This window comes from Engystomops pustulosus, chromosome 5, assembly GCF_040894005.1.
Source record: "Engystomops pustulosus chromosome 5, aEngPut4.maternal, whole genome shotgun sequence".
NCBI lineage: Eukaryota > Metazoa > Chordata > Amphibia > Anura > Leptodactylidae > Engystomops > Engystomops pustulosus.
Window position 1 is genome coordinate 39,127,775 of NC_092415.1, and position 11,156 is coordinate 39,138,930.

General features: G+C 39.4%; 1 long non-coding RNA gene across 4 annotated transcripts in view; it reads right to left on the minus strand.

The window, feature by feature from the left end:
* Positions 1–242: 242 nt before the first annotated feature.
* Positions 243–11,156, minus strand: part of LOC140133987 (uncharacterized) — a 153,011-nt gene continuing 142,097 nt past the window's right edge. For 3 of the 4 annotated variants that reach the window (XR_011856009.1, XR_011856010.1, XR_011856012.1), the window contains exons 3-4: positions 8,371–8,553; positions 243–411 (exon numbers count right to left, since the gene is read on the minus strand). This is a non-coding gene — a long non-coding RNA (uncharacterized lncRNA). The remainder of the gene's footprint in view (positions 412–8,370; positions 8,554–11,156) is intronic. The other variant, XR_011856011.1, reaches the window with a different exon arrangement.

The following is an 11,156-nucleotide window of genomic DNA, read 5'->3' on the forward strand; positions in this document are numbered from 1 at the left end:
TTGCTTGTTCACTCATGTTCAGGACATTCCGCCTTCGGTAAAAATAAAATATATCAATGCCATGGTTACACGATAAAGCACACCCTGTAAAATGGGTTGCTCAATACCAGTGTCTATACCACTTAAACTCTGGGATCATCAGGTAAGTAACAACATTTGGACAGCAAGTCAATAAGAGTATGAAAGCTCTTCAATAAAGAACGGATTCAGACCACTGCACTATTTGAGTATTTAGCCTTTTTATTGACAAATATTGCTTCAAACAAACATTAGGAATTCCCATATCAATCACTACCACAAAATAATACCTTGTTTCCATAAATGGAAGCTTGCGATGAAAAATCTCCCAATAAAAGGAAAGGGCTGGATTTCTCGGCGCACCAGCAGGGATCTGCACACTGGGCTGTATATCTGTCAATTGCAAAGGAATTAAAAGTCACTGATATATTTCCTAAAATTATTCATATGCAAAACAGCTAATAGGAAGAGTTTATTTACAAAGCAGAAAATAATTTAATACTGTATTTACCACACAAGTTAAGATATGAAATTGAACCGGGGAGAATGATTTACGTGCCGGATTACAATATTGGCAGCTTTATAGAGTGAAATGTCACTATGGTGCTGCAGCCTCAAGTTTTATATTTCCTCCTTTGAAATCCTGTCAGTTTCATGAACACTAAAGAGTTTAATCAATGTTTGCATTGCAACTACATTGGAAGGGTTTTTTTTTCCTCCAAAGGCAATAGCCAACTATTGTAATATATGTAAAATTCAATTTCTTTTATCCAAACATTTTCCATACATCAAAAGAAGTAAAACTATCTTAGAATATTAGAAGCTTATAGTTATTAAACCAAATAACATTTTTTTAAGCCTTATGCACAAAGGTCAGACCATAGAGAGGAGGCAAAAAGTAAGAACATGAGGGATTTATCAAGGCTTGCACTGGGGTAAGGAGCTCGCGAAGGAGTGGGGCCATCAAGGATTCTGCTCGCCAGGGCATTAGCTGTTGCCTGTGCAAGTTCCCAATTCAGGTTGTAGCACAATTCTACACAATTCAGGGAAATAATCTGAGCCTCTTATAATATACAATGGGGGAGATTTATTAATCTGTCTATGACAGAATTTTGTCGTAGTTTGCACTAAAAAAGTGTCTGCACCACATTTTTAAAGGGTGTTAGACAGTTTTCTGGCACTCATATGATTAGCTTGACAAAGAGGACAGGGCATATAAAAAGGGGGCATGGCCTTATGCCACAAAGGTCCATGCACCAGAAATACTCCTGACCTACAGAATTTTGTCCTAACTTTCTGGCATAAAGTAAGCTAACTAATAGGAGGTGCAGTGTACGACTAGACAGTCTTATACTGTACCAAATTTATTATGGGGCACCAGACTCTTATATGAATCTGGTGCAGAATAAGCCCCTTTTTATAAATCTGCCCCAATATATAGAATAAAGGGTCACATGTATCACTCGTTTTTTCTGTTGTTTTTGTGCCCTTTTAACCTGGTGTACCATTTTTGCTCCATTTTTGTGAGTAAATGCCAAACTAGCTGCGCAGCAAATATAACCATGTTTCCCTCATTTACCCTACCAATTGAGATGTTTTGCTGCGCCTAATGATGTTCATCACTTGCGACTTTTCATTCAGGCTCAAAAACACTCCAGCCCAAAGGTGGTGTTAACTGAGAAGTAAGCACTGTACCCCTGTGCAGAGCAGTTCATCCCCTGCAGAAGAGCTCAGTCAGACACTGCAGACACTAGTACCAACATTACAAACGTTGCCTGCAGACTATTTACAGTTAGTTCATCACCTTCTATTCACAAAACATTTTGCAAAATCCTCAGCTCAGAGCAAGACAGGAGAGAATTTTGCAGAATTTTGCAGATACTACAGACAAGTGTCCCCTGTGTAGCAGGATGACCCCACTGGTGTCTGAGGGGGATACTGTGCAGAATTACAGGGGAGCAGCAGGAGACCAGCACTGGGGGATCCCCTCCAGCAGAAGCCACTGCTGAGGAGATCACTGGGTGCTGGGTGTTACACACCTGGGTGCTGCTGTGAGCGTTATCTTCATTCTGGGATGTGGGAGAAGCAGAGAGGAGCACATGTAAGTGTAGAAACTGCGCCAAAATTGCGCCTAAACTGTGTTAAAATAAAGTGATTAATAAGAGGCAGGAAATTAACTTATCACAGATGGTTATAGCTTCAGATAATTCTGGCACAAAAGTGCGCCAGAATTTAGGCGCAACTACTACACTTAAGTGCACAAAAGTGATACATGTGGGCCAAAGTACTTTGAATTGTATTGTATATCTGGGTATTAGAAACATCGAGAGTTGGCACAATATGCTCCTATTCTTGATAAATTCAATTCATAGAGTCCTCATGTGTTGTCATGAGTAGTGGTGTAACTTGAAGCTGGTGGGCTCCAGTACAAAGTCTGTATAAGGTCCCGAACTATAATGTATGGTTTATAGTTCTAGTCTTCTCATATGGGTTTGGAATTAACATGACTAAAAAGGTTCAAATCCTCAGAGGAGGGGTCAGGCTCCTCCTGTCTCCTCCCTTTCAAGTAAGCTTTGCCAATCTTTTGGCTATGGGTTCATCCTGGAAACACATCTGTGCTTGGTGTGGGTGGAAAAGCATAGATGGAATAGCCTCTGTTTAGACTGGCAGGGATTCTTCACTTACATACACGCAAAAATTTGCAAGCAAGGACTTGAGGGATAAAACACTCTTAAATATGCAGTATTATCATCATAACTAACGTACTCATAACTGAAAGTGTTTCCTTTTCAAAGTCCATTCAGTCGCTTGTAAGGGGCATAACCCCCGCAGTGCATATGAACCACCTATGGTGTTTAATGTCTGTCTTTTTCCTTTGTATGCTCTGTTGTGTAGAGGTTATAAGTAGGGGGATTTATGTAGAACAATGCATCAATTAGGTATATTTTCAGCCTGAGCTGATGGTCAATCTATCATCTAAGCTGAGATATCGGAGGGGGAACAGTAGGAGGCAGATGAGTGTGAAAAAGACAGAAGCAAAGAGAATAGAGCTGCTAATGCTCTGCATAGTATTTTCCCTAACCAAAGAACTTGAAGGTGTTGCTTTATTAAAGTATGAATGTAGTTCCTGTCTAATCTACACTTTTATAGGCCCATACACACAGTAGGCACAAATGGAAGGAATTCTCTGTATTTTGGGGGTACTGCACAGACCTATTGATGGCCCATAGACACAAGTTAGAGACTGCAGAGAAATATAACTTAGTGACAAACTTCATTTTTATTAATATATAATTTTTGTACATTTATTTTATCTGTCAATAAAGAAGACCATTTACTATCTCTGTCAACTGCAACAGTTCACAGGCCTGAAACTTTATGGATAAATGGACAAGGAAGGTGGAGAAAAAGGAAGGAAACAGTGGGGCAGATTTATCAAGCAGTCTGAAAGTCAGAATATTTCCAGTTGCCCATGGCAACCAATCACAGCTCAGCTTTCATTTCACCAGTGCTCATGAATATTTTAAAGGGGAGCTGTGATTGGTTGCCATGGGCAATTGGAAATATTCTGACTTTCAGACACTTGATAAATCTGCCCCATTATCTTCCCCTTTCTGGTTTCTACAATTTTCACTAGGGCTTTGCGCTAGTTTTCCATGTGACTCTGCATGTTTTTTTTCAGGTGCAAACCACTTGCACAAGTATTTAAGAAGTGTCTGCACCACAATTGTGTCGCACATGACCACTAGGCAGCATGCAACACAAATTCGTGCTCAGTCGGACCATGCGCCAGATTTAACATGCAAGGTTCAACAGAATTGTGTCACACGCCCCATGCTAACAATGTGCCTAAAAATAGTTGGTGTACTCTGTCGGGGCAGTGCAGGGAGAGCCAGATTCATGAAAAACAGGTGCCATAAATTCTGAATTTGGCGCCCTCTATACACTACACAGGCAAACTGCATTTAGTATGATAGGTCAAACATTGCTGATTTTTTACATACATTTCTACATCTGTAATGTAGGAAATCTGTGCGGCATTGATATTGATATTAGTTATTGATAATAACTATATTAGAAAATTGGATAACTTTTCATTATATAAACAATTAAATATATTTGCCGAAATGTGAAAGACCCTTTAAGACCATCGATTTGGTTCTGACTTGTTAATAATTTGGGTGCGTCACTCAAACCGGTATTCAAATCTAGCCTAGCCATTGCTGCTGTAGTATTTTGCTTTAACCTACACAAGTGTTCTGGTGCAGGTTCTAGACAATCTGCCAGATGTTTCCGTGTTCTCTTCCCCATTACATCTACCAGGGCACAAAAGGGAAAAAGGTTACAACATTAATGGGGTGCTTCAAAAATTGTTACAACACATTGGGGCACATTTATTAAAGCCCCTGTGCCAGTTTTTGTCCGACTTTGCATGCTCTTTTTAGTGCAAACTGCTGTACCCTGTATTTATAAAGTGTACATTTGTGTTGCGGGTGCACTATACCTGACTCAACACAAAATTCTGCACTGAAAGTGATGTTCTGGTGCACAGTTGGATCGTGTGCCACATTTCTCATGCAGTGTCCAAAGTGTGTCCTAAGTGTGCCAAATGCCCTATGTTAAAGGTGTACCAAAAAAAGTTTGTGCGCTCTGTCTGATTAGTGCAGACAGTGCCAGATTCATGAAGAACTTACTTCCCATATTACATGAATCTGTCAAACACTGCACCCTCTACAGGTGATTTTTATTGCACTATTTTTGATAATTGGGGGCCATTGTTACATAAACCCCCATTGTCTTCTTAATATTCATTTAAGTATTTTCAGGTAGGTTATTAATTAAAAGGTTTAAATTGATTGGTGCTTTAAGTCACCAAATATTGAGTGTTGGTATTAATTAGGTTACTATATTCTTTTTATTATAATTATTATTATTCCTCTTATAGTATGTTTAGCTATGGAAATTCCGTTTTATCACAAAAACATTTCTTACAACGTGAATTTCAAAACTTTAGACATGGCATCAATCATACTTTATAAAGTGTTTGTGATTAACAAAATACCAACTTTCTTCATATACAGTATACCATTTATTTCTATAAAAAACCTACCTGTATAATATTCTACTGTGCCAAATTTCCCCTATGGCAATCAGCTTGTATTAAAGATGAATCAAAGGTCATAAAGCTCCGAGTCTCATGAGTTACAGCACTTGAAACAATTTTTAATTTATATGATACAAAACACTTGTGAAACAAGCACTTTATTTTCTCCATGTCCTCTGTAGGCTTTGATTCAGATTCCAATTTTGCTACATTTAGCGAAAATAGCCAATATCATAGACAGTGAGATTAGTTTTAAGAGGAACAAGTGAAATGGATGTTATTTCAGCGGAACAAACTGCATGTTTTTCTTTTTTCCTAGATTAATTTTCTTTGAAGCTAACCTTAAATTATGGCAGGGTAAAAACTCATTTTGATTGACAGAAGATGAGGAGACGGTAGAGAGAAAAAAAAATATGAGGTGCAATGCTATTATAAAAGTCATTTCATTTATTCATTGTTGTAAGTCTCTAAAACATCAGCGCATAGGGAGTGAAGTTACATTTGGAGTCTTTGTATCATTTTACAAAAATTGTTAAAATAAGTTAAAATGATTTAAGACAAAAAAATTATTGCATTCCCAAGAAACCAGTTCTTCATTATCAGTAGATTGGCAGTGGATCTCTACACAACTTGAGATCTAATAACAGCGGGCCCATGTATGCACTGGAACAGCAATGGTCCTTAACGGTCCATAGGCAAAATGTTACAATTCGCATCTGACACTTGAACCAGGAGTTTATCATGAGAAAATTGTACTAGAAGGGGTTGTGGGGCATTAGAAAGAAGTTTATAAATGGTTTGGGGGTGTATTAAAACAATATACAACTTATATTCAACACTCTCCGTGCTTCCATTCAACCGTGCCTCTGCCCATTACTGCCGGCCTCGGTATACTGAAATCGGCAGCGATGCACGTCACTGTGGCTCCAATCTTCTGCTGTAGAAGTGCAAGCTCTATGGACTTGACGTCACTGTACAAACAAGGGCTGGCAGTAACAGGTGGCATAGAGAACGGGTGCATGGAGACAGGAGAGTTTAAGATGTTTTTTGTTTCAATACACCACCAATACACAACTTTTCTTTCTTAATCCCTGACGACCCCTTGAAGGATCAGTAGATAACTGTCTTTTTGGCCCTTTAGTTGATGCACTCTGCTTAAAATGTGAATGTTATAGATCTTAATGACATCAGTATCAAAGCAAACAATCAATACAACAGCATAAGTCAGTTAATCAGCATCATATGAAGGAATTTTGATGGCATGATAAAGTAAAAACATCTTAGAATTAGAGATGAGCGAGTATACTCGTCCGAGCTTGATGCTCGTTCGAGTATTAAGGTACTCGAAACGGCTCGTTGCTCGGACGAGTATTTCCCCTTCTCGAGATGGAGCATTTCATTAAAAAAACACAGTGAAGAACAATGAAGAATAGAATAAAAACAGTGAATACAGTGAACACAGGATCATTTAAGTGAAAAACACAGTGAACACAGGATCATTTAAGTGAAAAACACAGTGAAAAACACAGTGAAGAATAGATTACAGATGTTCGGCACACCTGCTTACTTGTCGGAAGATATGCACGGAACGGTGCGAACAAAATAGTATGTGAAGAACACATTGAAGAACACGGTGAGCAGGACAGAGACACCAGGGAGCAGCACAGAGACACCGGGGAGCAGCACAGGCAGCGGCAGGCACGGAGACAGCGGGGCAACGGCAGGCACGGAGACAGCGGGGCAGCGGCAGGCACGGAGACACCGGGGCAGCGGCAGGCACGGAGACATCGTGGGCAGCGGCGGGCACGGAGACATCGGGGCAGCGGCGGGCACGGAGACAGCGGGGCAGCGGCGGGCACGGAGACATTGGGGCAGCGGCACAGAGACATCGGGAAGGGCAGAGAGATCGGGGAGACTTCAGTGGAAGAAGAGGAGCGGATCCCGGGACAGCGTATCTCCCGACAAGTAAGCAGATGTGCCGAACATCTGCAATCTATTCTTCACTGTGTTTTTCACTGCGTTTTTCACTTAAATGATCCTGTGTTCACTGTTTTTATTCTATTCTTCACTGTTCTTCACATCTGCTAACTTGTCGGGAGAAAATATACATGCGGAACAGTGAAGAATAGATTGCAGATGTTTGCATACATCTGCTAACTTATCAGAAGACATTCTTTTTCAATTAAATAACACATTTTATTCCCTAACCATGGTCCCTTTAAAAAATGCTCGGGTCTCCCATTGACTTCAATGGGGCTCGTTATTCGAGACGAGCACTTGAGCATCAGGAAAAGTTTGTCTCGAATAACGAGCACCCGAGCATTTTAGTGCTACTCTACTTAGAATATCACAGCAAATCATTGAGTCACACTGATTCTGCAATGAGCCATGATATGCATATGTCTTAAAATAACAGTCCACCTCATTAGAATTCTGTATGCACAGACACAAACTGAGGGCACCTCCATTTTAGGATATAAATCCTCTCTCACTGACCATCTCTTTTTTTTTCAATTATTTTCAAAAGGGGAAAAAATTCCCCGGGGCTTTGTTCCATGAAGCATTAGATACTATGGATTCACTTTCTAATGGGTTCACTCACAAATGAACATCTCTTAAAGCTGCATATAATATAACTGTCTTATTTATCATCCGCATCAAGGTCCACAGTGATACACTTGGTATGAACTTTTTGAATACTGGTGTGATACAGAGAACGGGTAAGTTTAAAGACATCTACCACCAGCATGAAGGATTATAAGCCAAGCATGACATACTAGTGTGTGCCCCCTCTGGTTGGATCTGCTCTTCTTTTAGCTTCATAAGCTCTTGTTTTCACGAGAAAAGATTTTAAAAATGATGCAAATTTCCCTCCATATTTACCTTGAAGGATAGATTGGCCAGTCTTATACAAAAGAAAGATGGAGAATCTATCTTGGATAGCTCATAGTGGACATTTATTTCTGATCCTTCAAAATTATTAAAAAAAATGTCCATGGTCTGAATACTTGTTCTGTTATCCATTCTCTTTATTCTCTTGTTCTGTTATCCATTCTCTTTATGCTCCTAACAGTTTTTTCACTTAAAATACTGCATATGTGTACCCACAGTAGATCCCTAGGTTCTCTAGAGTTGACCTTTAGCGATTACTGGTATATGACACAGCAACTCACATTAACCATCTTCTACAAGTTTATTAAAAATCCATGCAAAAAACCTTAAAGAAATTTAAAGACATTGAAACTCACCGGAACATTCCCCCAGGGATCCATTTCAAACCCTTAGTCAATAATGGGCCGCAGTAGACCTTTTACTGGTGCTGTAGCCATATGATCGGAGCTATGGTGCTAGTCACTGATTGGCAGCAGCTCTCCCATGGCTTACGCATGAGCATAAATCGGGGCGACTTACAATGAGGCAGAGCAAGATTCCTGGGCATCAAACAAAAAAGGAGTTTTTAAAAAAAAAATATTTAGAGTTTAATCATATTATTTGCCCTGCATATATTCCTGTCCTAAAAAATTTAGAATTGATGGATCTAGGAGTCTTATCTCTCCACCCCCCCCCCCAAAATAAAATAGAAAAAATTCTATTTATAGTGAATATCAAGTTTTACCACTTAACCCTTTGTGAAGACTTTACTTTTTCATTTTAGTAGCACAACACAGATCTTTAATATTTACAGATATTAGTTACTGAGCTAAAAATCTAATTAAGTTTGGTGGTTATTGGAAAGTATTTAGCAGTTATATCTACTGTACCATGGGAAATAACGGTGATAATCGTCTGGACACCTTCTGACTGGGTATGTAAGCTTATGCTTCATTGTATATAGCAGCTCTATGCATTATTGATTTCTTGACTGCAGGCTCTGTGTGTGCCTTTTCTTTGGGGTGCGTCCAGCTGTTTAACTTGTATAAGCTTTAAGTACAGGAATACAGTAGGCTGCTTTCATGACTTCATGTGGAATACAGATGAGGCAACATTTTGGATAAAGGACCAAATGAGTGACCAAAATGAACATTCAAGTATTCCTTCAAATATTGCAGCATGATAACTTATTAAAGATGGTGTATATTTGTAGAATGTCTTTAACCTAAAACAAACATTTATCACTCAATAGAATAGATCCTCCAAAGGAATTTGACCAATATTAACTTATCCTTTATGCCTTCTGGGGGTGGGCCTGGGGTATTCATTAAATCTTTGTAGTGTTTCTAGATTTGTAACCTCAGCACTCTGTTCTTGCAGTGAATGTTCCTTCCCAGGGGCAAAGGTCCACATTAGCGGTCTATAAAATAAAGACATTGACTTAACTAGATAAGTAACCTGCGCTATATTTTCTAATTCCGCAGGCCTAGGGGAATGTTGTGACTGCCGAATGAGAACTTTTCTACAAGGATTAAGATTTTTAGTAAGTCATGCTTACAAGGGGGGCTGCTGTACAAGGTATCTAAAAGAGGCAATGTTTTCCTTATCCTATCCTGGAAAAAATATTTGCATATTTCCCAGAATCTTCCAGTGGGGTGTCAATGGCCGTAAGTCTCCCCATGCCTGCAAGGCAGCTTCAATTGGCAAATTCTATGAAAAGAGAGCTTTTACTTCCCGACAATAGTCTAAAGCCTCTCACTCAGCTAAACCAGTTCCCTATACTTTACTGATGAGATACAAAAACAACAAAACAGTGCTGTCTACAGTTGGGAATCTGTTCCTTATGGGAATAGATATACTGGTTTGGCTTAATCCCACATCATGTTATTAGGCTAATTGCATGTCATGAATGCATTTCATTGCAATGTTCATTTTTATATTACACATCTGAACACAAAAATATGGGTTGTTGCCAAGATCTAAAAAGATCTGGGAACAAGTACCAAAGCTTTTACCTACTCTTCCAACTCTAACAATGCATATAAAATTTACTATTTACTCTAGTCTTTGGAAAACTGTGTAGATGTAACTATTTTGCCATTGCATAGAGAAATATTAGGAGAAGTGGTGCAAACCACCTTGGGGGCTCTAGTTATCACTAGTATCATCTTCTCATATTGCATGGCTTCTTTTGGTCATCACTTTGTACCAATGCCCCCCTTTGCACTCCAACTATTAGTTCCCCAATTTACAGAATAATATTGGCCCTTTTAGTGCCTCCTTTACATGCAGTGCCCTCTTTGTGTATCACCAAGTATTTGTGTCACCCCACACAAAGTTATTGGTTCCCATTGTATGCTTTACACTACTAAATGGTGCCTGGACATTGATTTTAATGTAATACACAGTGAGGACTGGAGCAGATCAGGATGACAGCTCTAAGCAGTCAGACATTGCTATAGGCCAAGAAGCCTTCTATCTCTAACATCTTCCCACAAGATGCAATGGATGCTGCAGGATTCTATAGGGGGCAGGATTCTGATGACCAATTATAACTATAGAACATCAGTAAAACTTTACGGAGAACTTCTCTATGTTTGACAATGATTATCCATTTCAAAATGGGATCTGCCAAAAAGTAAACAATTTTGATTATTCTACTTAACTAGTTCAGTTCAAGTCAATTTAAGGTTTGGGATCTGAAAATTTTGTCAGGGTTTGGGTCTGGATACCAAAAGTGGGTGTTACCCTTTAAATGCCTCCGCAGCGCTGCCTTTTAGCCCAATAATGTCAAGTTGAGTGACAATCATAGAGTTTTTTGTGGTACAAGCACTTTTCCAGTGGCCTTTAAACTGACACCCACAATCATCACCAACACCGATAACAGGTTTTACCAGTGAGGGCTAAGCCAAACACCGAACTGGAACTTCTTGCTGAAGTCTGGGTTTGAGGAATCAAGGCTACAAAGTTTACCATGGACTCCAGCTGTTCGGGTCAGCTCATCACTAGTCCCATTTAAAAAAACTGTTTCCTACGCTGTACTGAAGAGACCTAACCAGGTTGAAACAGCGCTGTCTATAGTTGCGAATCTGTTCTTTCTGGAATAGATATACTGGTTTGGTTTTAATCCAACATCATATCATAAGGTTTCCTGCAAGTCATG